Here is a 17,090-nt window from a genome sequence, read left to right as displayed (position 1 = left end):
CTAATTTTTTGAAAAATGTTTATGAATGATCCAACCTTACAGATATCAGTATCTATGTATTTTAGTGATATGATATAATTTAAGAAAAAAATAAATATATTTTGTTTTCTATTTAAACAGTGAATAGTAGTTTGACCAGTACTTTTTAATAGCGTTTAGTCCCATACCGATGTTTCAATTTTTTAAAAAATGTATATGAATGGTCCACCCTTATAGATGTCAATATCTATATATTTAAGTGATATGATAAAAAAATTAGAAAAAAATAATTGTATTTGGTTTGTTATTTTAACAGTCAACTAGTAGTTTGACTAGTACTTCTTATTAGTGTTAGACCATTATCGATGTTTTAATTTCTTAAAAAATGTTTATAAATGATCCAACCTTACAGATGTCAAGATCTATATATTTTAGTGATATGATTAAAAATTTAGAATTAAAAATTATATTTAGTATGCTATTTTAATAGTAAACTAGTAGTTTGACTCATACTTTTTACTAGTGTATAGTCTCATATCAATGTTTCAGTTTTTTAAAAAAATATTTATGAATGATCCAACCTTATAGAGGTCAATAAATATATATTTCAGTGATATGGTAAAAATTTTAGAAAAGAATAAATGTATTTGATTTGATATTTTAAAAGTCAACTAGTAGTTTGACCAGTACTGTCAGTGTCAGTCCAATATCGATATTTCGATTTTTTTAAAAATGTTTATGAATGATCCAACCTTACAGATATCAGTATATATATAATATATATATATATATATTAGTGATATGATAAAAAGTTTATAAAATAATAAATATATTTAGTTTGCTATTTTGACAGTCAACAAGTAGTTTAACTAGTAGTTCTGAGTAGTGTTAGTCCTATATCGAAGTTTTGATTTTTTAAAAAATGTTTATGAATGATTCAACCATACAGATATCAAGATCTATATATTTTAGTGATATGATAAAAAACTTAGAAAAAAATAAATATATTAGATTTGCTATTTTAATAGTAAACCAGTAGTTTGACCTGTACTTCATAGTAGTGTTTAGTCGCATACCGATGTTTCAATTTTTAAAAAAATATTTTGAATGATCCAACCTTACAGACGTCAATATTTATCTATTTTAGTGATATGATAGTGAAATTAGAATAAAAAATATATTTAGTATGCTATTTTAAGAGTGAATATTAGTTTGACTCATACTTTTTACTAGTGTTTAGTCCCATATCAGTGTTTCAGTTTTTTAAAAATTATTTATAAATGATCCAAACTTACAAAGGTAAATACGTATATATTTCATTGATATGGTAAAAATTTTAGAAAAAAATAAATGTATTTGGTTTGCTATTTTAACAGTCAACTAGTAGTTTGACCAATACTTCTTACTAGTGTCAAACCAATATCGATATTTCGATTTTTTAAAAAATGTTTATGAATGATCCAACCTTACAGATATCTATATATATATATATATTAGTGATAGGATACAAAATTTTATAAAATAATAAATATATTTAGTTTGCTATTTTGAGAGTCAGCTAGTAGTTTGACTAGTACTTCTTGGTAGTCTTAGTCCAATATCGAAATTTCGGTTTTTTAAAAAATGTTTATGAATGATCCACCCTTACACATGTCAAGATCTATATATTTTAGTGATATGATAAAAAAATTAGAAAAAAATAAATATATTAGATTTGCTATTTTAACAGTCAACTAGTAGTTTGACCAGTACTTCTTAGTAGTGTTTAGTCGCATACCGATGTTTTAATTTTTTAAAAAATATTTATGAATGATCCAACCTTACAGACATCAATATCTATCTATTTTAGTGATATGATAAAAAATTTAAAATAAAAAAATATATTTACTATGCTATTTTAATAGTGAACTAGTAGTTTGACTCATATTTCTCACTAGTGTTTAATTTTATACTAATGTTTATGAATGATCCAACTTTACAGATGTCAATACGTATATATTTCAGTGATATGATAAGAATTTTAGAAAAAAATAAATATATTTGGTTTGCTATTTTAACAGTCAACTAGTAGTTTGACTACTACTAAATTTGATTTTATTTAAAAAAATGATAAATAGTTGGTAGGAAATGTAACTAATTGGCAGGAAACTTAACTAGTCGTTTCGTACCGCTTCTTGGTAGGACAAATCATGTGGGCTATAAGCTAATCCCAAGGCAACACATTAGTCTAATAGTGCTGAGTATACAAGCTCATTTCCTACCGCATCGAAGTGGTAGGAAATGAGTCTTACAAGATCCATTTCCTAGATCCATTTCCTGCTAACATCGGTAGGAAATGAGATGCAAATAAACCTACAGCGGTAGTGAGGTAGGAAATACTTTGCTTAAAATGACGTCATTTTATGAGTGACAAATTTGTTGGAAAAATGACATGGAAAAGTGGGTCCACCTTTAGCCATTTTCTACCACCATCGGTAGGAAATGATTTGCATTTCCTACCGAGTACGGAATAGGTAGGAAAAGACCCTTTGACTTAAAAATCAGTAAAAATGGTTGGTAGGAAATGTGCCGGTAGGAAATATTCGGTAATAAAAGCCCATTTTTCTTGTAGTGAAACACCAACGTCAAAAAACATATTTCAATTTTTTCATTCTTTGACAGATTGGATATATAAAAAAACATTCTTATAGGCATTGGATGTATTAAAAAGAAGACAATCTTTGACGATTAGCTAAAATCAACAAAAGAGACATCCCAGATAATATTTGATATCACAAACATGAAACATATATAGTTTGCAAAACTAGAGATATAAATCATTTTGACTAACAAATGATTATCTTAAAATTCTAGTGAATGGGTTGACAATAAAAAAATGCAATAACTTTCTAGAGGTTACTGTCATCCGTATAAACCTTGAATATGAAAGTCATGGCCTACGCACCATCATACTGACTTGAGAACTGGTTGAACTGCTTTTCAAGTCAATTTTCGCCTATTCTACTGATGCAAACCTGAAGTTTGCGATCCCACGAAGGACCAAAGAAAACATTTTGGAGCACAAGACTGGCCCTCTCAGGAAGTTCCCGTTTCCATTTTGGTAGTCTCGGTACCAATAAAGTAATAAATTTGGAGGAGGTGTCTTGGTTACGTGCTTCCAGTTCATATGAATACTCATTTTGTAAACAGCTCGGGACCATACAGATTATATTAGCAACAACTCCACTTTCCTGAACACTGTAATTAAGGATGAAAAGTGTATGGTTATTCTCTTGAAGGAATTTGTACTCCGTATTTCCACTTACATGAACAGAAAAAGAAGTCAAACGTGAAGGGTGTGGCTGATGCTGGGTGCTTGATGGAAAAGTGCAGATATAAATCCTTGTAGGAACCATCAAAACTACAACCAGGAAGAGGACAATAAGAAGCTTCATAGGCGCAAGGTCCCATATGCTCACGTTTCATGTTGTATGTCACTTTTTCTTTGCATCCATACATGTTATTCGGACAAGTGATTTTAACTGATTCAAGAACCTCCTCCAATCCTTGGTTACGAATATAATCAATCGGCAAACAACAAGTACGTAGGGCATTTATTTTTATGGTTGTTGCGGCATGTAGAACAAGAAATGTGCCCCTTGACGCACTACAATGTATTTCAACAAGCTAAAAACGTAAGATATAGTTGTAATGCAATCATTAAACACGGCATATTTAATACATTAAGCTATGCAAAAATGAAGCTTAGAAAATTGTAAGTAATAGTAAGTTCTTAAGACTTTTAAATTTTACTAACATTATACACAGAAAGCAGTCAGGTAACCAATGTATAACAAGCTTAAAAGGTATTTGTATAACATAGGAAGCAGGAAAATATAGCAAAATTACTCAAGGAAGTTGTCTCCAGAACAAATAAGTTCACAAAAAAGTATGACCAAACTCATAAGAAATAATTTGGAGCCATAGTAATCAAGTCAAAAACTAGTCAGGTAAGTGGTAAGCAAGTAGAGAAACCTCAGCCAACCTTTTGCAAATAAACATGTTAACCGTTCATGGACCTAACCGAAAAGATCATGCTACTATCTGGCTTTTTGAAGTACAAATCACAAAAGAATCCGGAATACCATTTTATAGTCTCCGGCTTGTGTTCTTACCGACCTTAATATTTTTATCTTTGGTGGAAATTATATTAGTGATATGTAAAAGCCTAGAAATACTTCGAATAGCAAAAAAGAAAAGTCTAAAGAAACTTACTATTCCTTCCGTTGAATTGTTTCTTACATATATATTATATATGGTGTCTAAGCATTACATTACTACTATATATTATATATCTTACGTTTTACCTTGGTAAAAGTTCATTAATTAATGTAATACGGGAAATGTTTCGGAGAGGTTCTCCAAGCAATTAAAATCACTTGTTTCGCCCCATTGGTGGAAATTGGATTCCTTTTCAATGTATCATCATTATAAAAAGTCAAAAATTATAATAGATACATCCATACAATTCAATATATGTCCATACAAGTAATTACCCGTTGCCCCGTATTTTTGGGAGAAGATTACTGTCCCATATTTTTTCCAAGGTGGAGTCTTTGATCTCAACCATAAATGTAAATTGAACATCGAAGTAAAAATATAATCACCCAATATCACATTTAAATAAAGGAAGTAAAATCCTAATGGACCAAGTCCCTAAACAAGAGGGATAAAATGAATATGATTAATCTATTAATTATAAAATCTTGTGTAATATTACTCACATCCACATAACATTTCCGCTACAAAAGGAAAAAAATGAAGAAAGTAAGATATTGCAATCAAAGAATGGCGAGATCATTCGATGACCAGGGGCGGATTTAAGTGGGGGCATGAGGGGGCATGGTCCTCCCAAAACCTCCCCCAATAGCTTATATTGTTTGAATTTTATGTATGGAATTTATTTATATGATGTATTTGGTCCCCCACATAAATTAATAATTTTTTATGGTCCCTATTATGTTCGCAAATATCATATATTTTCATACAAAAACACATAATATTGTTCTTGAAAATCTAGCATGTCACATTCATTTTCATCTTAAAAAATTTTGTTCGAAATTTCGCCCCTCCGTTTTTTTTGTTCGGTCCCTGCTGATGATCATTGATTGTTATCATCAGATCAATTTTATATGACTAAAATTATTCAAAATGATGATTTAAATATACCATTCGTGGAAGAAATAAGAGCACAAGTTCAAATTCGAGTATGTGGGAGCATTGAAACCCTTCAAGGAGATTTTGAAACATGTGGAGGATTCTTGACCCGAGGAGGAGGATTCCAAACGGAGGGAAGGAATTTGTACCCCGATATGTACGCGTAATATGTGGACTAAAGTGCCTTAAGATTCACGTATGTTGAAGATGACGATTTATGTGATAATTTATTTAATATTCCATACATGGTGGAAGAAGAAGAAGTCGAGGAAGAAGCGAGCAAGTCTAAGGCAATGAACGTGGTTGGGTCCGAGGACGTGGAGGGGGAATATGGCACCGGGAAGAGGAAGGATGAAGGTTCTTTTTATTAATTTTTTAAACAAGAAAAACAAAAATAATGATTAGTGAGAAGAGGAGTAAGGAAAAAAATACCCGATGGATTACGCATATGAGATCTGGGTATTTAAATTTATAAAATACGCATGTAGTAAAGGGGTATCATCTTAATACGCATATGTCAAATGAGTGTTCAAATCATAACAAGCATTTTTCAGTTGGGTATCTAATGTAATAGGCATGTACTTCCAGGGTATCTTGCAACTCTCAGGACATATATACATATATTTACTTCACATAATATCTTCCTCTTCTTCGTGTAGGTTATAATTCTTCACTCACAACCTACATACACCATGAAATTGTATGTTAATACCGTATATAGAAAAATGGGTGATATCTGTTGGTCAGAAGGGATGTGAGAATATAAAAAGAAAAATAGGAGTGAGAGGATGATTGATTACACATTCAACAAAAGGGTAACCAAATGGGTAAAATAAACCAGTATTCTTGTTATTGTTGATTAAAAATTTGGTATTTTATCATTCTTTTGAAGAGGAAGAAGCAGCACCAAACAGTCATTTCAACTCCTGAAACTGCAACTCTTTAGTTAAGAATTTCAATAGAAGGCTTGGACTTGACAAATCGTGCCAGCAATTCTAAAGAAAGGCCTTGATGTATTTGAAGTTGATTCAAATATTAAATAAATTAGTTATGTTCTATGTTACCCGAAATGTTCATTTTGCCTCAAGTACAATCGATGCTTGATCGTATACACCCGGACTTGGACACTCATTTTAGGCCTAAAACATGTAAAATTTTAGAGGCAAAAGTGCTCATTATTGAAGCTTAATAAATAGAAATATATAGGATTGATCTAACTTTCACTATTTTTAGATTTCAAATCAAAACAAAATAAATTTCCAGCTTCGTAGAGTTGTTAATTTTCGATTCGCCCTAATTTCAAACCCTTGCCCAACTACTTAAATAGCATAAAAACACAACAATGAAAAGCTAAAATGTACATAAATGTTATAGAAACCATGAAAAAGCAGGCAATAAATCTGAGAGTATAGATAATCAGAGAGACAGACAGTACAAACCTGGTAAACAGGAATGGTCAAAGCTTCGAAACAAATACGACCATCCAACATATCTGTAGGAGATAAGGTTGCCAGATCACTTGTATAGTTATACTTCCTGATGGCACGACATTATTTGTTGAAAAAGAAGAATTGAGGTAGGTCGATATCGCCATAATTCAGTATTGTATTCTTAATCTCTTTATTACAGGCTTTAAATGGCTTTTCCGTGTATGTGTTTGTGACAGAGTTACGAGATTTCTTGTTACTTTTGTTACCGTCAATAGTCGGCCATATCAAGGTCTACGTGTCTCGCCGTTTAGAAAACCCTAACTTTTTCAAACAAAGTTTGGAAGTTCAAACGGCTACAAATTTATGGATTATTTTAGGAAACTAGCTCTATAGCCCGTGCAATACACGGGCATGCTCTAGATTGGACGAATCGATATTATTTTAGTTATACTTTATGATAATATTTCATGTTTTCCCCCTGCGAATGTTGATGGATTTATTTATGTACATGAGTAGATTTTTATTGTGATGGCATTGGTGCAATAGTGTATATCTACAATTGACTTAAAGACCAGTGGCATTTCTTGTTTTCCACCATTAAGGACGATCTATGGAAATTTTAGAAATTTTAGTAACTGCCTAAACTACTGCACGATATAGTTGTTTGTTTACATAAAATTTTATTTTATAATTGTTATTTGAATTTTAGTATTCTTCAATTTTAATTTCCGACCTTAGTAACTCTTTCCCCTCTCGAAAAATATTAATAAATTCACATCTCTCGACATACCAGGCGCTTCTTGGTTGTATTTCATATGTAAACTTTACCAAGATTATTTATTTTAGTTAATATTATTCGTTCACGCCTTGATGACGCCGTAAAATACCAATGTAAACCAACATTAACATATATTTTATGAATTATGAAGACCATAAGTTAAAGATTTTTTGCATAAATTAACACATAGATATACATATATATATATATATATATATTTTATACATATATATGTGTGTGTCTATATATATATATATGAAAGTCCTGAATTTAATTTTTTTGTGTAAATATAAGAATATATATATATATATATATATGTATATATATGTACATATACATATATATGTATGTGTGTGTCTATATATATATATATGAAAGTCCTGAATTTAAATTTTTTGTATAAATATAAGAATATATATATATGTATATATATATATGTGTATCTATATATATATATGTGTATCTATATATATATATGTGTGTATCTATATATATATATGTGTATCTATATATATATATATGAAAGTCCTAAATTTTTTTTTGTGTAAATATAAGAATATAACACTTAAAGTATGATATTATTAAATATAAATATTTATTCAGTTAGAGGTATAAATGGTTGCGATGCACATAATCATATTTAATATATAAGTTTCTCTAGTTGATTGGTTTTTAATATTTAATTCACAAATATTTATAGTAGACTATAATGTGATAAATATGGTATATGCGAGTCAACTGTGTGATTAATTGTGGGTGTGAAGTGGGAGAGGAGGGATGTCATAATTGGGGTTTTATCTATATATATATATTTTTTGTCATTAAGATTAACGACGAACAATAATATTTTGTAAAAATAAATTTTATTATAATTTAAATGTACTACCACTTTTTTATATAAATAACATGATTTTGTACTCAAGTTTCTCATTTATTAATATTGTTTATTATTTTATAATAATAATATAATAATAATGATAATTATTATTATTACTATAATAATAATAATAATAATAATTATTATTATTATTATTATTAGAATTTTTAATATATATGCTTTATAGACCTGCTATTCAAATTAAATATTTTTTATTTTTTAATGAAATTTAAAATTATTACTATTAATATTAATAATTATTTTTACTTTATATTTAAAATTCACTTATTTATATTATTAATTTGATAATTAATAATTTATGTATTCTCGTCTTTAGAATTTAACTTACGTTAAAAATAAGTACAATTTTATTTTTTGTAGACAAAAAAAATTGAATCATTAACTAAAAGAGAAATTTCATTTGAATATTAGGTTTTTAATTTTCGAAGCAAATAAAAAGGACAAGACATGACTGCCACATGTCAAATAGAAAAACAAACTCAAGGTAATATAATTATTTTATTGTTTTGCTCATATAATTAAGAACCTGCTCTGAAAATATAACATCTCTAACTAAATTGTTATATATATACACATGTACGTACATACGTATGGATATATGTATGTATATATGGATACATGCATGCGTGCATGTATTTATATAATAATTAGTTATAAATAAATAAATAAATATATATATATATATATTAAGTATGTAATAATTAATCGATAATAGTAAGTCACTTATGGGATAGTTTATGTATTATATGATGCATGCATGTATCTTATAATAATTAGTTTAAAATAAATATATATACCAAGTATGCAACAACTAATCGATATTAGTAAGTTAATTATGTATTATATGAATTCTTATGCAAAGGTTATCATTTAAATTTTTTATACTAATTTTTTTTAATAGAGTATGTAAATTTTATGAAGAAATTATTTTTAATGACTTGCATATTAATGATGTTTTAATTGAGATAATAAAAAATACATGAATAAATCCGTATTAAATATATAATAATGAATGAGCATTAATGGTTAAAATAAATCATGTATGGATATTAATTACCGTATTTATGATTAAATTTGCTCACCTAACCCCTGTTCCTAACCCCTGTTCCTGTATTAGATATATAATAGATTTATCAAAAGTACAACTTTTTATAAAAATATTTGTAAAAATATGAATGGTGGTTGTATGTGATGTTGCAAGGTTGAAACGGTTGCATGTGTCGTTGGGTTCATCCGTATTTTTGCAAATATTTTCTGTAATTTATGTATATATGCAAAAATCCCATTATTTTACACTGGTAATCTATCCCGTGAAAAGCTTTTATGTTATTTAATCAAATATAATTTTAACTTATTAAATATTTAAAAATAAGATAAGTAATGTCTAACATTAACAAATATATAAGCGGACTTGAGCAAAAATATGCTTGAAATTTTTGAAATTTGAGCAATACAAAATAATTAATATTTATATTTTTATAATTATAATTATAATATAGACGTCATTAGTTAATTTTCATGATCGGATAATTCTGTATATATTAATCAGAAACTCGCTTTATTCTAATTCTGCGAATAAAAAATAAGAATATCAGAAAAAGTGTAAAATTACTTATGTAGTGGATGACTTTAATTTTAGAAAAATGTAAATAATATTTTGAAAAAATTAAATGATGACTTTTGAATATTAATATGGAAATATTTCTCTAAATTCACACGTGGGAATCAAAATTTATATACAACATAATTTTGTTTAAATTTATATATGATTAATTGAAAACTGAATTTATATCATACTCTAATCAATTTTTTTATTTAATCTCAAGTAATTATTAATTTTGAAAGCAATTATTATAATAGTTAAAATTAAATCGTTCTTATAACAAATCATTTCATATTTAAAATTAGATAAGCCTATAACTTGCCAAAAAAAAATCTAAAATCCAAATTTCATTTATGTAACTTATGTAACTTATGGGACTACATAAATATGTCTAAAAGGTACACTGTAGATAATTTCTTCATGGTGGGCAAAATCAATCTACATTAAAACATATGTTATAATTTTTGGCTAACGGTTTTTACTAGAATATCATATACATTATTTAAATATTAAATTAAAAAATTAAATAGATAAGGAATAAAGTTTCCTTAATTAACTTTTTAATACTTGAATATTAATTTATAATTTTGTAATATATTAAATACAGTTTTATGGTTGTACTTTTATAGTGATATACTAATTTTTATTAACGATGACATTTAAGATTAATATGCAAATTAATGAGTTAGAAACAAATAAATATTAAATTATAAAATATTATCATCAATTGTAAGTTCAATGTACACCAATAATTGCAGTCTTGTGAGGCTCACATTTTAAAGAAACATGTTGCTTTTAGGAAATAAGTTCCACTTTCGACCGCACTCATCAATGGTAGGAACTCATCAATCTTTAAATGCATATACATCTATGAAAGCAGGGGGGCCAAATACGAACAACGGTTTAAAAGGCAACAAGCAATTCATGGAAACACGAGTATCAATAAATGCAAAGATACTCAATTTACATTTTAATATAGAAAAATCTAATTTCTATATGTTTGATTTGTTTTTAGTGCCTTTCCTAACCCATTACTTCTCTACAACATGACGCTATTCAAGAAACTCGTCAACCTCTTGGTATGATTAAACTTAAGTTAGGATTATTAAAAGATACCAAGTCTTACCATATGGTTAACTTTAAAATAAAGTTTAATGCGTAGGTGTTGATGTACTTTAAAAAGTTGCATGTTGATCAGTATCATCCCACACCTTCGAACAGTTGGTGCGGCATCAACACTTAATGACAAACAGTGTCTTGAACATCTATGGGTGTGTATTCCACTGGTGCACAGTGAACATTGGCTATTTGAGCATTTACTGGTTTATTTTGAACGCTTATTATTGTCTTAATTTTAGATTTCTGAAAAATAGTTCAAAGTAGTTATATTATCAAATACGTGCCAAATTAATTGAATTGAGTGATCAGTGGCCGTACATCAATAATTTGAATATTAACTTACAAAATGTTCAAGTCTCATCAGAAACTATCAAAAAAAAACTCTCGCCTTAAGACCTTTATATGCTATCAACCGTATCAGAGAATGCATTCTAGCTGTAATCCCAAAAAGCTAATTAAATTTCAAGCGCTTGAATCTTTAGAAAAACATGCATGAGTTAAAATTCATTCTAATTGGTTTTTAGGAAAATTTTCGAAATTTGGAGATGATGCATGCTCGATGAAACTAACAACAGAGTGACTTGAAACTAAGTTCAAATTACTTGAAAAAATATATTATTAAAACTTAAGTTTACCCCGAATGTTGGCCTTGTGAAAAGCTATGTACAAAGAATTACTTTTACGAAGTAAAGTTCTCTAATAAGCTCCATCCATAAGAATCATATTTTTTAGCAGTGAAGTTACCAGCTCATTTGGGTGCTTCAAGAACCATTAATTAAAACCCTCCTCACCAAAAGTTGTCATAATACTTATAAGGGGTTTATCCTTATAAGTTTGTAACTTATAAGTTAAAATTTTAACTTATAACACTACAAGAAAAACGGGTAAATACGACCGGTTAAATATATGTTGTATTTAGTTAAATTCGAATGTTTTTTGCCGTATTTAACTAAATACAACCGGTTTTTGGACCGGTCGCATTCGCTCGAGTCATATTTAGTAAATAAGTCGTATTTAGCATACACGCGGCTAAATTCGACCGCTTAAATTCGACCGAAAGCAGTCGAATTTGTTTTTCACTCAAAATTTAAAAATCCCGCCCCAAAATTTGAATTTTTGAAAAAAATTAAAAAGTCCGCCTAAACTATAAATTCGACCGTATACAGTTAAAAATATTGTTCTAAATTCGACCGACAGTCGAATTAACGAGCACCAGATTTTAAAAAAAAAATATCGCCGGAAAATTCTCAGATTCTGGTGAACTTCAAAAATTCCGGCAACCATTCCGATAACTCCGATATTGCCAAAAATGAGATTTTTTCGGTTCAATTTCACATAATAAATCATTTCCAAAATCTAAAACTAACATCACTAACAATACAATGAATTTTCCGATCAAAATGACAACTCTTCCGGCCAAACTCGAAATAATGTAAAACTCGACCAAATTCAACACTCAATATCACAAAACAAAGTCAATAATCTATAAAAGCAATTATCAATAATTATATTAACATATAAACCTATCAAGAACACAACATATGATTCAAAAATAATACCAAATCACAAATATCAAGTTTTCAATTCGAAATTTTCACATATATTCTCCTACAATTTTTCTCAATACAAAACCACAATAAAAAATGATATAAAAACACAAAATTTTGAAGCCCCATTTAATATTTTGTTCAAAAAAGTAAAGATAAAAGATGGGTGTTTGGGGCGGATGTTTGCACAAATAGAAAATAAAAATAGGTGGTCGAAAAAAAGGCCGAAAAAAGGGGGGGAGGGGGTTGAGTGGCGACAGTGAGAGAATGGGGGTCGAGGCAAAGAGAACATGGGAGGGGGAAGGGGCAGATGAGCGGGGTGGGGGTGGTTTAACTTAAAAAAAATATTGACTTTTAGTTTTTTTTAAAGTAAAGTCGTTAGATTATAGTTTAGTAATTGAATTTGGCACGTTGGATCTAAATCACGCGGATCGCTGATATGGACATGCTAAATACGACCGAAATAAGTTGAATTTAGGAGTGTCAATTTATAAATTCATATATTACGTATTTTCTGTTATAAAATTAAAATTCGAATAATTTTATATTGTAATTTGTTAATCTTTTTCTTACAATTTTATAATTTTATAATTTATTTTAACAACTCATTATTTTATTAAAAAATTAAAATTATGATTTTGATCAATTTTATGATAAATTCCATTAACAAGAGTGTGCGGTGAAATTTAGAATAATGTTTATTTATACTTTATTTGTAAAAATAATCGAGATCTAGTGATTAAAATACATTTATTTTTTTATTTTTTTATCATATCACTAAAATATATAGATCTTAATATCTATAATATTGGACCATTCATAAACATATTTAAAAAAACAAAACATCATTATGGAACTAAACACGAGTAAGAATTACAGGTCAAACTACTTCTTGAGTGTTAAAATAGCAAACCAAATACATTTATTAAAATAGCAAACCAAATACATTTATCTTTTATAAATTTTTTATCATATCACTAAAATATATAAATAATATCTGTAAGGTTAGATCATTCATAAATATTTTTTGAAAATTCAAAACATTGGTATGGGACTATCACTAGTAAGAAGTACTAGTCAAACTCCTAGTTGACTGTTAAAATATTAAACGAATGAATTTATTTTTTTTTTAAATTTTTATCATATCACTAAAATATTTAAATATTGATATTTTTAAGGTTGGATCATTCATAAACATTTTTTAAAAAAATTGAAACATCGATATTAGACTAAAACTAGTAAGAAGCACTAGTCAAACTCGTAGTTGACTGCTAAAATATCAAACCAAATGCATTTACTTTTTTCTGAAATTTTTATCATAACACTAAAATACTTAAATATTGACATTTTTAAGGTTGGATCATTCATAAACATTTTTTTAAAAAAATCAAAACATCGATATTGGACTAAAACTAGTAAGAAGTACTAGTCAAACTACTAGTTGACTGTTAAAATATCAAGTCAAATGCATTTATTTTTTTCTAAATTTTTTATTATATCACTAAAAAATATATATATATATATATTGACATCATTACAGTTGGATCATTCATAAATATATTTTAAAAAATTGAACTTCAGTATGTGACTAAACACTTTTAAGAAGTACTGGTCAGACTACTTGTTGACTGTTAAAATAACAAACAATCATATCACTAAAATATATAGATCTTGAAATCCTTATGGTTGGATCATTCATAAACATTTTTTTTAAAAATCGAAACATCGGTACGAGACTAAATACCAGTAAGAATAACTAGTCAAACTACCACTTGACTGTTAAAATAGCAAACCAAATACATTTATTTTTTTCTAAAAAAGTTATCATATCATTAAAATATATAGATCTTGACATACTTACTGTTGGGTCATTCATAAACATTTTTTAAAAAATCGAAACATCGGTATGGGACTAAACACTAGTAAGAATAACTAGTCAAACTACCAATTGACTGTTAAAATAGCAAACCAAATACATTTATTTTTTCTAAAATTTTTATCATATCATTAAAATATATAGATCTTGACATCCTTACAGTTAGATCATTCATAAACATTTTTTAAAAAATCAAAATATCGTTATGGGACTAAACACTAGTAAGAATAACTAGTCAAACTACTAGTTAACTGTTAAAATAGCAACACAAATACATTTATTTTTTTTCTAAAATTTTTATCATATCAGTAAAGGGAAAATGAGTTTTTTCATTCAACTATTTTCCTTTTTAATATATTTACCACCGAACTATAAAGTCTCTCAAGATTAGAACTCTACTAATTTTATAATTAGTAACTAGCGTGTTAATATGTGTCTACATGGCAGATGACGTGTAAATTTTAATACTTATAATATATATTAGTAATAAAACAAAATGAAAAACGGTACAAAACCCTCCCCATCTAACACGATCAAATTAAAAAACCCTATTTTCACTGTTACATTTATAAATGGGAGATTAGGGTTCTTGCTAATCAAAACAACCAGGAAGGCACAATTAGAAGGACAGTAAGGTACAATTAAATCATAACTTGCAATTCCCATTACTATTAATTTGTGTTTGCACCATTTTATTATTTTTAACCCTTTTCTTATTTAATTTTGATAGGTTTAATGGACACGGTCAAGCTTGAAATATATCATGGGGGTGAGTTCAAAACGAAGGAAGGAATATACTACTACAAATGAGGTAAATGCGATACTATCTATGGGGTTGAGGTTAATGATTTATTATTAGAGCGTTTTGTTGCTTATTTTGATGATGTTTGTTATGGAAATGGTCTCAATAATTATTATAAAAAACCTCTAACCGTTAGTAACGAAGCTTATAAATTGTTATGGAATCATGAGTCGGTTAAAAAGAGCTGCGTTTTGATGCAATAAAATATTGTTCTATTTCAATATATGCCGATCATTGTGCTGAAGAGAAGAAAAAAAATGTTAGTAATAGTGTTGAACCTGATAGTGTTGAACCTGATAGTGCTACACATGAGATAAATATGCAAAATGATGGTGATGAATTAGAGGATCCTGATTATGAAAAAGATGTTGATAGTGAATGTAGTACTAATGAGGAGATGTCTTCTGATGATGATAATGATGTTGAGTCAGATGTTGATAAAGAATTAAGTGAAATTAGAGAAAAGAAAAGAAAGTTAAGGGAAGGAAAGCTTGATGTTTTGAAAGATGGTAACCTTACTGAAATGCACATTAGTAATGCTACATATAATGTTATTGTGGAATCTTTAGACAACCAGGAAGCACAACATGAGAGACCTGAGAGGCGGGAAGCACATCATGAGCATAATGATTATATGGGTGAAATTCCTTAATGGACTGAATTTGTGCAGCATGAGTATGCAACGTTGAGCAAATAATTTCCCAAATATGATGATAATCAAGAGCTTGGGTGTGACAAGGTAAAAACAAAAATGGATGAGAAAGATGATAGTGATTCATTTGATGTGCCAAGCCTTCCATCATCTGATTCCAGTGATAATGAAGTAGTTGATAACATTGAGGAGTTAGTGAAACCAAGAAGGAGCAAAAAGAAGCAAAAACAGCCCCATTACCCTACTTCCAATCCAGACACAAAGATGGAACATATAGAGTTTCAACCAGGCCTCATTTTTACCTCAAGGGAGTTGTTGAAAGATGCAATCAGGAAATAGGTGTGGCTAGACAATGAAGAATGTTTGTAAAAAGAAGTGATTTTAAGAGGATGCAGGCCAAATGCAGAGAAGGATGCAAGCGGGAATTATGGGCAAGTAAGATGGAAAATGATAAAGCATTTCAAATAAAGACTTACAAAGGAGAGCATAATTGCATTATTGTTAGCAAATATAGAATGGATAAAGCTGACTGGTTGGCTAAAGAATTTGGGAGTACAATAAGAAGCAACCCCAGATGGAAACTCAAGGAATTTGCTGAAGCCATAAATGCCAAATATAAAATACAATGCACATTGAACCAGTGTTGGTGGGCTAAAAATTGCAGCAATGATTGAGCTGGAATCAGTGTTAAAAGAACATTATGCTAGATTATGGGACTATGGAGCTGAAGTATTGAGAACAAATCCTGGAAGTTCATTGTTCATTAAAGGAGAAACATCTGAAAAAAGTGAAAATCCAACATTTCAGAGACTTTACATCTGTTTTGTTGCATTGAGAAATGGTTTTTTAAATGGCTGCAAAAAAGTGATTGGGCTAGATGGATGTTTCTTAAAAGGATATGGAAAGGGTGAATTACTGACAACTATATGAAGAGATACTAATAACCAGATGTTTCCTATAGCATGGGTTGTGGTTGAAGTAAAGTATACGGAATCTTGGGTCTAGTTCATCCAATTACTGAAAGATGATCTTAATCTTCATGATGGATATTCTTACACAATCATTATAGATCAACAAAAGGTAATGATCTTAATCTCAATCTTGTTTCAAACTTAGTGTTACTTATTATACTAGTTCCTAATTACTATTAATAAAACAGGGCTTGAAGAATGCTATTGATGAATACTTGCCATCAGCAGAGCATAAATGT

Source organism: Apium graveolens, chromosome 5 (assembly GCF_009905375.1).
Source record: "Apium graveolens cultivar Ventura chromosome 5, ASM990537v1, whole genome shotgun sequence".
Classification (NCBI taxonomy): domain Eukaryota; kingdom Viridiplantae; phylum Streptophyta; class Magnoliopsida; order Apiales; family Apiaceae; genus Apium; species Apium graveolens.
The sequence above is the reverse complement of the archived record's forward strand: the minus strand, read 5'-3'. Positions refer to the sequence as shown.